This window comes from Mastomys coucha, unplaced genomic scaffold, assembly GCF_008632895.1.
Source record: "Mastomys coucha isolate ucsf_1 unplaced genomic scaffold, UCSF_Mcou_1 pScaffold8, whole genome shotgun sequence".
Taxonomy (NCBI): Eukaryota; Metazoa; Chordata; class Mammalia; order Rodentia; family Muridae; genus Mastomys; species Mastomys coucha.
The window spans coordinates 19,340,926-19,350,988 of record NW_022196914.1 but is presented as its reverse complement, the minus strand read 5'-3'; the positions used below and the strand labels follow the sequence as shown (position 1 = coordinate 19,350,988).

General features: G+C 35.3%; 1 long non-coding RNA gene across 1 annotated transcript in view; it reads left to right on the top strand.

Moving 5' to 3' along the window:
- LOC116083342 overlaps nt 1-3,818 on the top strand; it is a 22,242-nt gene extending 18,424 nt beyond the window's left edge. The window contains exons 3-4 of the long non-coding RNA XR_004115678.1: nt 3,392-3,462; nt 3,788-3,818. This is a non-coding gene — a long non-coding RNA (uncharacterized LOC116083342). The remainder of the gene's footprint in view (nt 1-3,391; nt 3,463-3,787) is intronic.
- Nucleotides 3,819-10,063: the final 6,245 nt, after the last annotated feature.

Sequence of the window (10,063 nt, the reverse complement as noted above, 5' to 3'; positions counted from 1 at the left end):
TGGAGGGGAAATTGGGAATGGAGAAATTCGCATGTAAATAAAGAAAATATCTAAAATTAAAAAAAAATCTTTAAAAAGAAAAAAAAAAGAAAAAGGCTATTTCCTGAGCAATTGTTATCACCTATAATGACTATTATTGGTTATGAACTTGAATACATCTGGAATGAATTACAATACAGAAATGAAAACACATGTGTGAGTTTCTTTCTTCCTCCCTTTCTCTCTCTCTCTCTCTCTCTCTCTCTCTCTCTCTCTCTCTCTCTCTCTTTCTTTCTTTCTTTTTGCTTAATTTGATGTGGGTGAACATATTTCCAGTCTGGAGATTTGAGGTAGGAAGGCACAGAAAGTTCTTTGATCTAGACCTTGAGTCATTAATCTGTGCTACACCTTTTGATGGAAGTCTACACAAGGACATAAAAAGGAAGCTTTTTTTCTTTTCCTGCTTGCCCTCATCTTGCTAGGACATCCATTATTTCACTGGGATTAGAATCTACTTCTTCAATATTCCATCAAATATTGAAGACCAACTGAGTCAGCCAGCCTTGTGGATTGAAAAACTACTGGATTCTTGGAATTTCTTTCAGAGTCAGCCATTGTTGGATTAGCTGGACTGTAGCTATAAGTCATTCCAATATATCTAATGTGTGTGTGTGTGAGTGTGTGTGTGTGTGTGTGTGTGTGTGTGTGTGTGCGCGCGCGCACGCGTGTGTGATCATGTGCACTGCAGTGACTCATATATGCTGAGATTTAGGTACCTTTAGGACAATTATTCAGTTATTCCAGCCAGAAGACAATGATACAAAGACATCAACAAATCAATCAGTCAACAACAACAACTAATGTAATTAGCTCGATGGAAAGGACTTCACAATTCATAAAGGAAAAGAAAAAAATTGACTCACTATTTTCTAATTCAGGAAATAATTTTTTTAACTTTTCTTATATTTTATTCTCAATTACACTGTTTCCTTCTCTTAATTATTTGTGGTGTGTTTGCATAAAATATTATACGACTTTATTAAATTATTGGTTCCTTCTTTCATATAAAATAATAGTTCCTCAAAATGTTAAAGTTGTACTAGCTCTGTTGAAATTTTGATGCACTATGACAATTTCAGAGATGAAAATTAAGTGTTCCCTTTACATTTCCAAAGCATATTTCACATTTAAAACTATAGGTGTTTCATTTATCATTCTGAAGTTATTTTTTCATTTCTCTGTTTACAAGAGTGAACACACATAGGTAGCTGCAGAAGTCAGATGAGGGTGTAAGGTCCAGAGATGAAGATAGGCACCTGTTGATGTGTTAGAATAGCGGGTTGTGTCAGAACATACCACACTAGCCCCAAACAGTTCCACGTGTAAGAGATTTAATTGAGAGGAAGAGAGAGGACAGTAGCAGAAAGAGAGGAGGGAGAGAGGGAGAGAGAGAGGGAGAGAGAGAGAGAGAGAGAGAGAGAGAGAGAGAGAGAGAGAGAGAGAGAGAGAGAGAGAGAGAGAGAGAGAGAGAGAGAGAGAGAGAGAGAGAAAGGAATGTTCCCCGTGTATATATGAGTTCTGATGTATTGGCCGCAGGTGGGAAGTGGGAGGTAAGCCCAATGGATTCTGGGAATATGGTGGCTGTTGTCCTGACAACAGGTCTGTGAGACCCGCCCATGCGACACCACAGGCTTTGGAGGCCCTGATGCTAACACCTGTTGCTATGAAATATTGAGATTCCAGCAGAAATAAAGGGGTATCTGGAGGGTTCATGCAAAGGTGTCCCCTGAGACATTATGCCATGTGACAGACCTAGTATAAGAAAGGTTTATTGTGGGGGAAGGGAAGGGAACATAGACTCGGAGAAGGTGTAAAGACACACAGAGCCTTGAGGACAGAGAGAACAGAGATAGAGAAGGATGACAAGAGAAAAAGAGGGGGGCCAGGAACATATGGGAATGGAGCGAGGAGGGCAGAAAGACAAGGAAGGGGAGGGGAAAGGGAGGGGAGGGGTGGAGATGTGAGAGAGAGAGAGAGAGAGAGAGAGAGAGAGAGAGAGAGAGAGAGAGAGAGAGAGAGAGAGAGAGAGAGAGAGAGAGAGAGAGAGAGAGAGAGAGAGAGAGAGAGAGAGACAGAGACAGAGACAGAGACAGACAGAGAGAGAGAGAGAGACAGAGAGAGACAGAGAGAGAGAGAGAGAGAGAGAGAGAGAGACAAGAGAGAGAGAGAGAGAGAGAGACAGAGAGAGAGACAGAGAGAGAGACAGAGAGACAGAGAGAGAGAGGTGGAGTAGTAGTGAACTGAGCTGGCCTTGCAGCACCTGGTTCCCACCTGGCAGGCAGCAGAGTTGACAAGTGTAGGTCCCTTAGAGAAGCCTAGTGGAATTATCTATTAACCAGCAGCTGTAACCCAGTCACATCAGGATTACATTTGAATTTGGGCCCTTAGCCTAGGAGAATATGCACTTAACTTCAGGTTCATTTGTGCAGCACTGCTTTCTCCCTCTAAGCCTAAGATTTTAATATAGGAGTTTTAGTACAAAAAACAATACAGAAGTTTCTTCTCTATAAATGATTGAACAGCGACAATTTCCCTATGTTCTCTTTAATTTATAGTTATAGGAAAAGAACGTATTAAGTATATTTTCATACCTTCTTTGTATCAGAAAATTAAAAAAATAAGACAATATAAAAAAGTGTTAACAGAGTAGAAAAACTTTGACCTCTTAGAATATCATGTGAACAAGATTTTCGTTTTAAATTTAAAATTGAAAGTTCTCTTCTTGTATATGGGAGATGCCTTTGGGATTAACAGCTTTGCTCACTCAGAAAGAGAAAAGTCTCTAGTGATTATTCTAAGTGGAAAGTAATTCAAGCACTAGAATAATTCATTGTCTAATTCTGGGATGTTCTTGGGGACCACTGTGTTCTGAGGAGGGAGCAGAGAGACCGATGACAACCTGCCTTTCCACAGGAGACAGTCTCATGGGTGCTCTTCTTTTTTCTTACCAATGCAACTTACAACTTTAGTTCAATTCCTGCCTACATATGCATTCATACATACACTCCATAGTCAGAAAATAGAACAGATTTATTCATTTAAAATGCACCTTATTTTTTATGGAAAATGGATTTTTCTCTCATACGATGCACAGTGACCACATTTCCCTTCCCTCTGGCCTGTGTTGGGCCATAGAAATAACAATATCAAAATTCTGTCAGCATTTAGCTCCCTACCCTTACCAAATTAACAACTGAAAACACAAAAGCACATCTTTGCACAATGTGCAGAAAGGTGCATACCAACATACATTTATTTATTTATTTATTTATGTATTTATTTATTAGCTAGTTACTTACTTAGTTACATACTTATTTAGTTATTAATACCAGTCCTTATTATTTCTACCCAGGTTTTCTGGGCTACTCCTTCGATGGTTCCTAGCAATCCAGGAAGATTATAGCATGGTCTCCTTTTTATGATGTGAGTCTCAAGTTAAACTGAATATTGCTTGGTTACTCCACCATGTTCTATGCCTCCATTGCCCCAGCATAACTTGGAGGCAGGACAGACTGTAAGTGGAGATTTTTGGTGGCTAGGTTGGTGTCCATGTTTCTATTTCCATAGCCTGCAGAATACCTTCCCTTGCTAAAAAGACTAGAAGGTATGTGTGAAAGTTTTAAGTGTGCACTAGCTTGACCACTCTATGTGCAATAAGCTGAATGCAAGTTGCCCTTGCCAAATGCGGCCTGCTCTCAGTTTTCAGAGGGCAACCTTCCATACTAACATCTTTCTGATTTTTTTTTAGGGGTCTCCATAGGACCTTCTCAGCCAACGACACAGCATAATATAACCCAGTTTCATCACTTGAATCCTTGCCTGGCAACAAAAGATGGCCAGTAAGGACTCTCTAGGATCTCTTTGATACTCTTAAAGAACTTAAATCCTCTCTGTTAAAAAGATTCAGAGGAACTGTTTCAAAAACCTTGAGTCACAAATTTCAAAATATTTTTAAATTCTATCTATGAAGAGGATTCATAGGAACTGTTCAAACGCCTTGAGTCACAAATTTCAAAATATTTTGCTTTTAAGAAGTAAATAAATTTTCTAATTTTGCTTTTAAGAAGTAAATAAATTTTACAATGCTATGCTCTTACTCTAAATAATTGTTTAAAAAAATTTTAAAATCATTTGTGTCAGTTACAACTGTGTAAGGAGGAGCATCTGTGAGAATGTACCAGTCATGGATACTGGGTGTGAATCGTGTGACTCACAAGTGCAAGGAAAGAGATTTACCGTTGAGTTCTTCCTCCAACTCCCACACCATTATTTTTATATATGTTTCTCTACTACTGAAGAGTATCTCCTAAACATTCCCATGGATCCTGGATAAGAGCCAGTTGAAATCCTGTAGCAGCAAATCAATGGTAAGAACATACTGTTTTTGAGACAAGGAGAAAGTTACTCATGTACAACCACATTTCAGAGAATATTTTATGTAATTACCACATATGACAATAGCCAAAGGGATATTTATATTCTACCATATGTATTTTTAAATGTTTGCCGTTAAAAAATTGGAACTAAACTTCTAAAACTCTAATTTTAATATCAAAAAGACTTGTATGTTCATGTTAAATTATACTTTTATTAATATCCTGTCTGAATAACTTGATGTGGATTGCAATAAATATTTGATACTCACAAAGTAGATGATATATGGAGCAATCTAAATATGAGCCTGTAAATTATATACATGTTCTCATGGACACATACACACATTCACATATAGTCAATTCAAAGCTGCTATTCTGTAACAGCCACAATAGGAATTGAAAATGTTGCCTATGACTGTAATGAGCACATTATAGAACAAAGCTATTCAGAATAGCATATGGCATTTTAATTTAAATTCACTTCAGGGTAAGAAAAGTACTTCACAATGGAGTATAATGGAAAATAAATGCCTGTCTAGAGTCCTGTAAGTGTGGAAAGGGGTTTTGGATAAGAAGATAATGCTGTACTTAACCACAGGAGGCACACAGCATATCTTCTCCCTGGTGGGAGGAAAATCCCAGCAATATTTTAGCTTTATCAAATACACATTTTAAGTTTTCTTGCTCTGTTTTCTCCTTTCCTTCATTTTCCCTTGTCTTTCAAATTTTTATATTTTTCTTTTTATCATCTACTTTCACCTAATACACTTTTCTTCTGAAACCCTTTTCATGAAATTTTGAATGCAAACCAGTGATTTGAAATATAAAGCCACAGGATCCTTTAGATTATTTAATATATTCTTCGTTATATATACATTCTTCTCATTGCCATTCAGTTCAAGCACCTCTAAGGTTGCTCCACTTCAGAAAGCCCCATTGTAAATCCCAGAAATGTAAGTTTGAAAAAAATGACATTTTTTGTCTCAAAATTAAATAGACAGTACCACACACATATAAGGACATTATCTCAGAAGTTATTTAGAAATTCAATAATAGGTTAAAAAATCATTGAGTTTAAAAAACAAATGTGACTCTGAGAGGGGAAAGTGATAGAGTTAAAAAGTTATAAAGTGATAGAGTTATAAAGGGGGTGCGAGGGCAAGGGGGACAGGAATGATTTGATAAAAAAACGTAAACATACATGTATGACATTTTAAAATAATAAACAAAAAATTTAAGAATGAAAATCTAATGACAATAGCTATAAAACAATCAACTATCCATACCTAGCATGGTCATGGATCTGAGAGGATAACTAATGGCTGCCCCTTTCCTAAAACTGCGTCATTCCTAACTCAGTTCGCAACACTCATTTGTATACTTACACATAGACTTGCTCTCAACCATCATGAAAAACAAAACAAAATAAAACTGAACAAAAACCAAAACCAAACTTCTTTTGCAATAGACAGAGAACATGATGTAAAAGCACAACTGATGAAAATGTAGGTAACATCTGATAATGGATGCCTCACCATAACTGATTCAGATACAATGGCTACACCTAAGGCTCAGGAGACACTGTTGGAGAAGGCGCAGAAAGATCTTCCATGCCAGAGGAGCAGTATGTCTTCTGTGTGATTATGTCTTCTTTAGATGACAGCGAAGATACAACTATGAGATCTCAAAAAATATGACTGCATAAACAATATCTAAACAATGACAACACCAGTTGATGTACCATCTCATATGGGGTAAATCTCATGGGGTTTTACAAATAGCTATAAAGCTACAGATAATCATTGATGATGAGAAAAGGAGTATTAGTCTTCCCCAAATTTGAGCCCCTGAAATGGCTATATTATACCATGTACTCAGCCTAAATACATATACACATAATTAACATGAAATAAATTAGCATGTTATAGGTATGTATGTTTATTAATATGTAAAACAATGATAATTTGAGAAAAATAGACCTTAAATTTGAGAGAGTGCGGTTTAGCAGAAAGAGTGATAATGACACATCAGAAAACAAAGTGTAAATATTTACTGTAAACCAGAAACTAACCTGTAGCCTGCATTTAATCCAGAAACCAAACAATGCTTATGTAGTTTTATGATGTTTCATTAACTGTCCTTTCTTAACTTGACAACTCATGGTGTTGGCATTTTTTTTTTTTTAGAAACTTAGTTTAGTTATCAAAAGAATAGAGCGGAATCATTCAATAAAATATAATTTGTCAGAGAAGTCTTATGCTTTATTCTACCATTACCTTCGTAGAGAAAGTGAATAGGCTAATTCAAGAGGGAAGAATCTCTATAAATTTACCATTTCACTTGAATTGACCTAATATAAATGGTCCTTTACTGAAATGCCCAGAGACTGGCATGTTTGTTGTTTCATTCAGTATTAACCACCATGGATTGCAATGGGATTATACTGTAGACTATGAGGAGGGAAACAGGAAAGATCACTGGACAGAGTCTAGATACATTCTTCCTTCATATCTCCTTCGGTATATTTTGTTATTTTGAGCTGAAAATTTTACTCTATTATGAAAATTACAAAAAGCTGGTCTTTCATATTTAAACATAAATTTTTCATAATGTACAGATATTATCATGTGGGCATTATAACATTTCAGGTTTTTTCCTACCATTTTCATAATTATAAGGTAAAATTACAATAATTGCATGCAATTGCATGCCACTTTTATCACTGAAAAGTAACTATCTTCATTAAGAAATGAAGAAAATTTCTTTACATTTGTTTTATTTCATCTTTAAATGCAAAAGCTTTCTTGAAGATCTGCTTCCTAGGGTATATATAGTGCCAACTTACTATATATTATTCATCTGCATGGTTAGCATATGAACAAAGAGATAAATAGATGATTTCTTGGTGCTCTAAATCTACTAGAATATAACATGTTCAGTAAGAGTTATATTTAAAGATAAACCATTTGAAACTATTAGTATGGCCTTTGGGACCCAAATAATCTGTCAAAGTTGAATACCAGGCTACTCAGTGTAAGTAAGGAAAGGGGAAAAGTATGTCCTCTGATTTCCATGACTCATTATTCAGAGTCTCATCCTACATGGCATTAGGATTTCCTCATTTCAGATTGCATGTACATGAATAAAAAAGTTAATCACAAAAATGTTCAGGTAAGTATTACCACATGGAGAGCACAAGGTGGTAATATAGAGAGCATGCTTGGTGTTTTAGTGAAAGCTTTTGGAAACCATTTAGTGATATTTCCTACAGTAACACATGAAGTAAGAGAAGAGATGGGTCAGGCAGGAAATTCAGAAAGGAGGTGTTCCACAAAGGAGTACTTCAAATTAAATAGTACTGTATATAGCATTTGCATGGGCTTAAACTGAGATTGGTCTATTCCAAAGGAATGTTGCCAATTTTTACCTTTTAAGAAAAAAAAATCTCATATTCAGATATTCTTATTTTTATATTTGAGAATGGAGAGAGACATTTATATGAATCCATCATTGAGGAATTATGTGTAGAAATATGCATATTAAAACTTTGTAGATTAAAGAATAATGAATATATACAGATTTTTTTTAAAAGCATGTGTTTTATGAACATAAGTTCTACTAAGGAACATTGAAGAAGAAATGAACAAATTAAGTACATTGGATAAGTAAAAAGTTGAAATAACTAAAAGTATGTAGTTTTCAAACAAAATATTAAAAAGTATATTCTAGATAAAAAATAAATTTAATTTCTTTCTTTTTATTGAGTGAGATAAACCAAATGAATTTAACCCATTTTTATATAATGGAATAAAAGGTATAAGTAGATCTTAAGAACAGGGTGACTTAATTGTGTTTAATCAAAATCAAATAATAATTAGTACTAATAAAAAAACATTTTATAGTTTCAACCTTTATGGCCATGGTATGATCATGTCTATTATTCTACCTACTTTTCTCACAGGTTAATCAAAGTTATGTAGGAACTTCAGCAATATAACTTTATTATCACTTAGAAAAGTAAACATCAGGAAAAAAACATAGAAAGTAGAAGATTTGATAAAAATGTTTACATAAAATTCTGTGTTAGTAAGCTGAGCAGAAGTTTCACATACTCATTAGCTCCATCCATGATAAGAATCTTTAAAACAGTCAGTTCATTTGCCTACCAAGTGAAAGAGTTTGATGGCTTTACTTTTAAAGTAATATTATATTAAATGTTAACCTCAGCTGGGCAGTAGGGGCGTACACCTTTAATCCCAGCACTTGGGAGGCAGAGGCAGGTGGATTGCTGAGTTCGAGGCCAGCCTGGTCTACAGAGTGAGTTCCAGGACAGTCAGGGCTATACAGAGAAACCCTGTCTCAAAAAAAAAAAAAAAAAGTTAATGTTAATATGTTCTGTTAAAAGTCTGCTATCCTCCAGCTACTGTTAGTGCCCTACTCCACTCAGATCTTATTTGATATTTTATTCCACTGCTATCTATTCTACATCACAGGATCCATCTGCATCTTTACCTTTATTGCTGTCTTAACTCTCTATGCTCTGTATCCCCATCCCTAACCATTTCTCTGCTCCATCTCATTATCTTTATTTCATTGCTAACTCTATCTTCAACAGTCTTTATCTATTTCTATCCATCTTTATACCAGTCACAAGAAAGTTTTGCTATGGACTTTTTGTAAGTGAGGGTAGCCAGAGATATTCTGCATTTAGAAGAAAATGCTAGTGTTATTTGAATGCTTTATTTGAGATAAGTTTTTATATAATAAACTTCATTCCTTGTGGTGGTGTCTAAATATGATTTTTACTCATGTTTTTCATTACTATGCAAAGACTTTGGTTTACTATAAACACTTCTAAGCTCTCCCAGACTATTATTATGATGAAGTCCAGTCAAGTGACATAAAAGCCATCTAGCCAGCAATCAACATTCATTTTATTTACAATGCTGAATGTAGATGACCAACATTCTAGTCTAAAATTACATTAGGGGAAAGATCAAAAGTAAATTCAATCTGAGGAAGAAACATTTCGCAGAAGGAATCACTAGGAAAGCTGTTAACTGAGCCCATGAGACAGCATGAAGAAAGAAACAAAGCATGGAAAAAATTAGTCATTTTCTCTCTTTCCCCTAAGTGTTAATATTGTTTTCTTCTATGTGAAAATAGTGTTGGATTTTTCTCATCACATCCTGTTACACAAGTCACTCCTTCTGAAGCCACATCATGGAAGAAGCTTGTTAACTATTTTTCTTGATGCTCATTACTTTCTCAGCATGATACTGCAAGCACAAAATCTCCCTACCACTTTTACCAATTTTTTACAATTTCCAATATATTTCTGTCTTTCTATATCCTGGGCTTGACCACAGAGCCCCAAATATTTCTTACACTAGTGCATACAGTATGTTTTATGAGAGATGTCACATCTCTTTGTTACCCAAGTCTTTGAATGTTCCTTCCTATAGCACAAGGACCTCTGAGGAAAATAAGCCTTCTGCTGCATTGTAGCCCCTCCCATACTGTGAATTTTGAAGAATGTATACGATTCTCTCTAGATTAAATTCTGGTGAGTTTTAATTAGAAACATTCCACCTTGGATGGTTATGGATTCTGACAGTCTTTTTTCAGTAGGAAAGTAGCACAAGCAG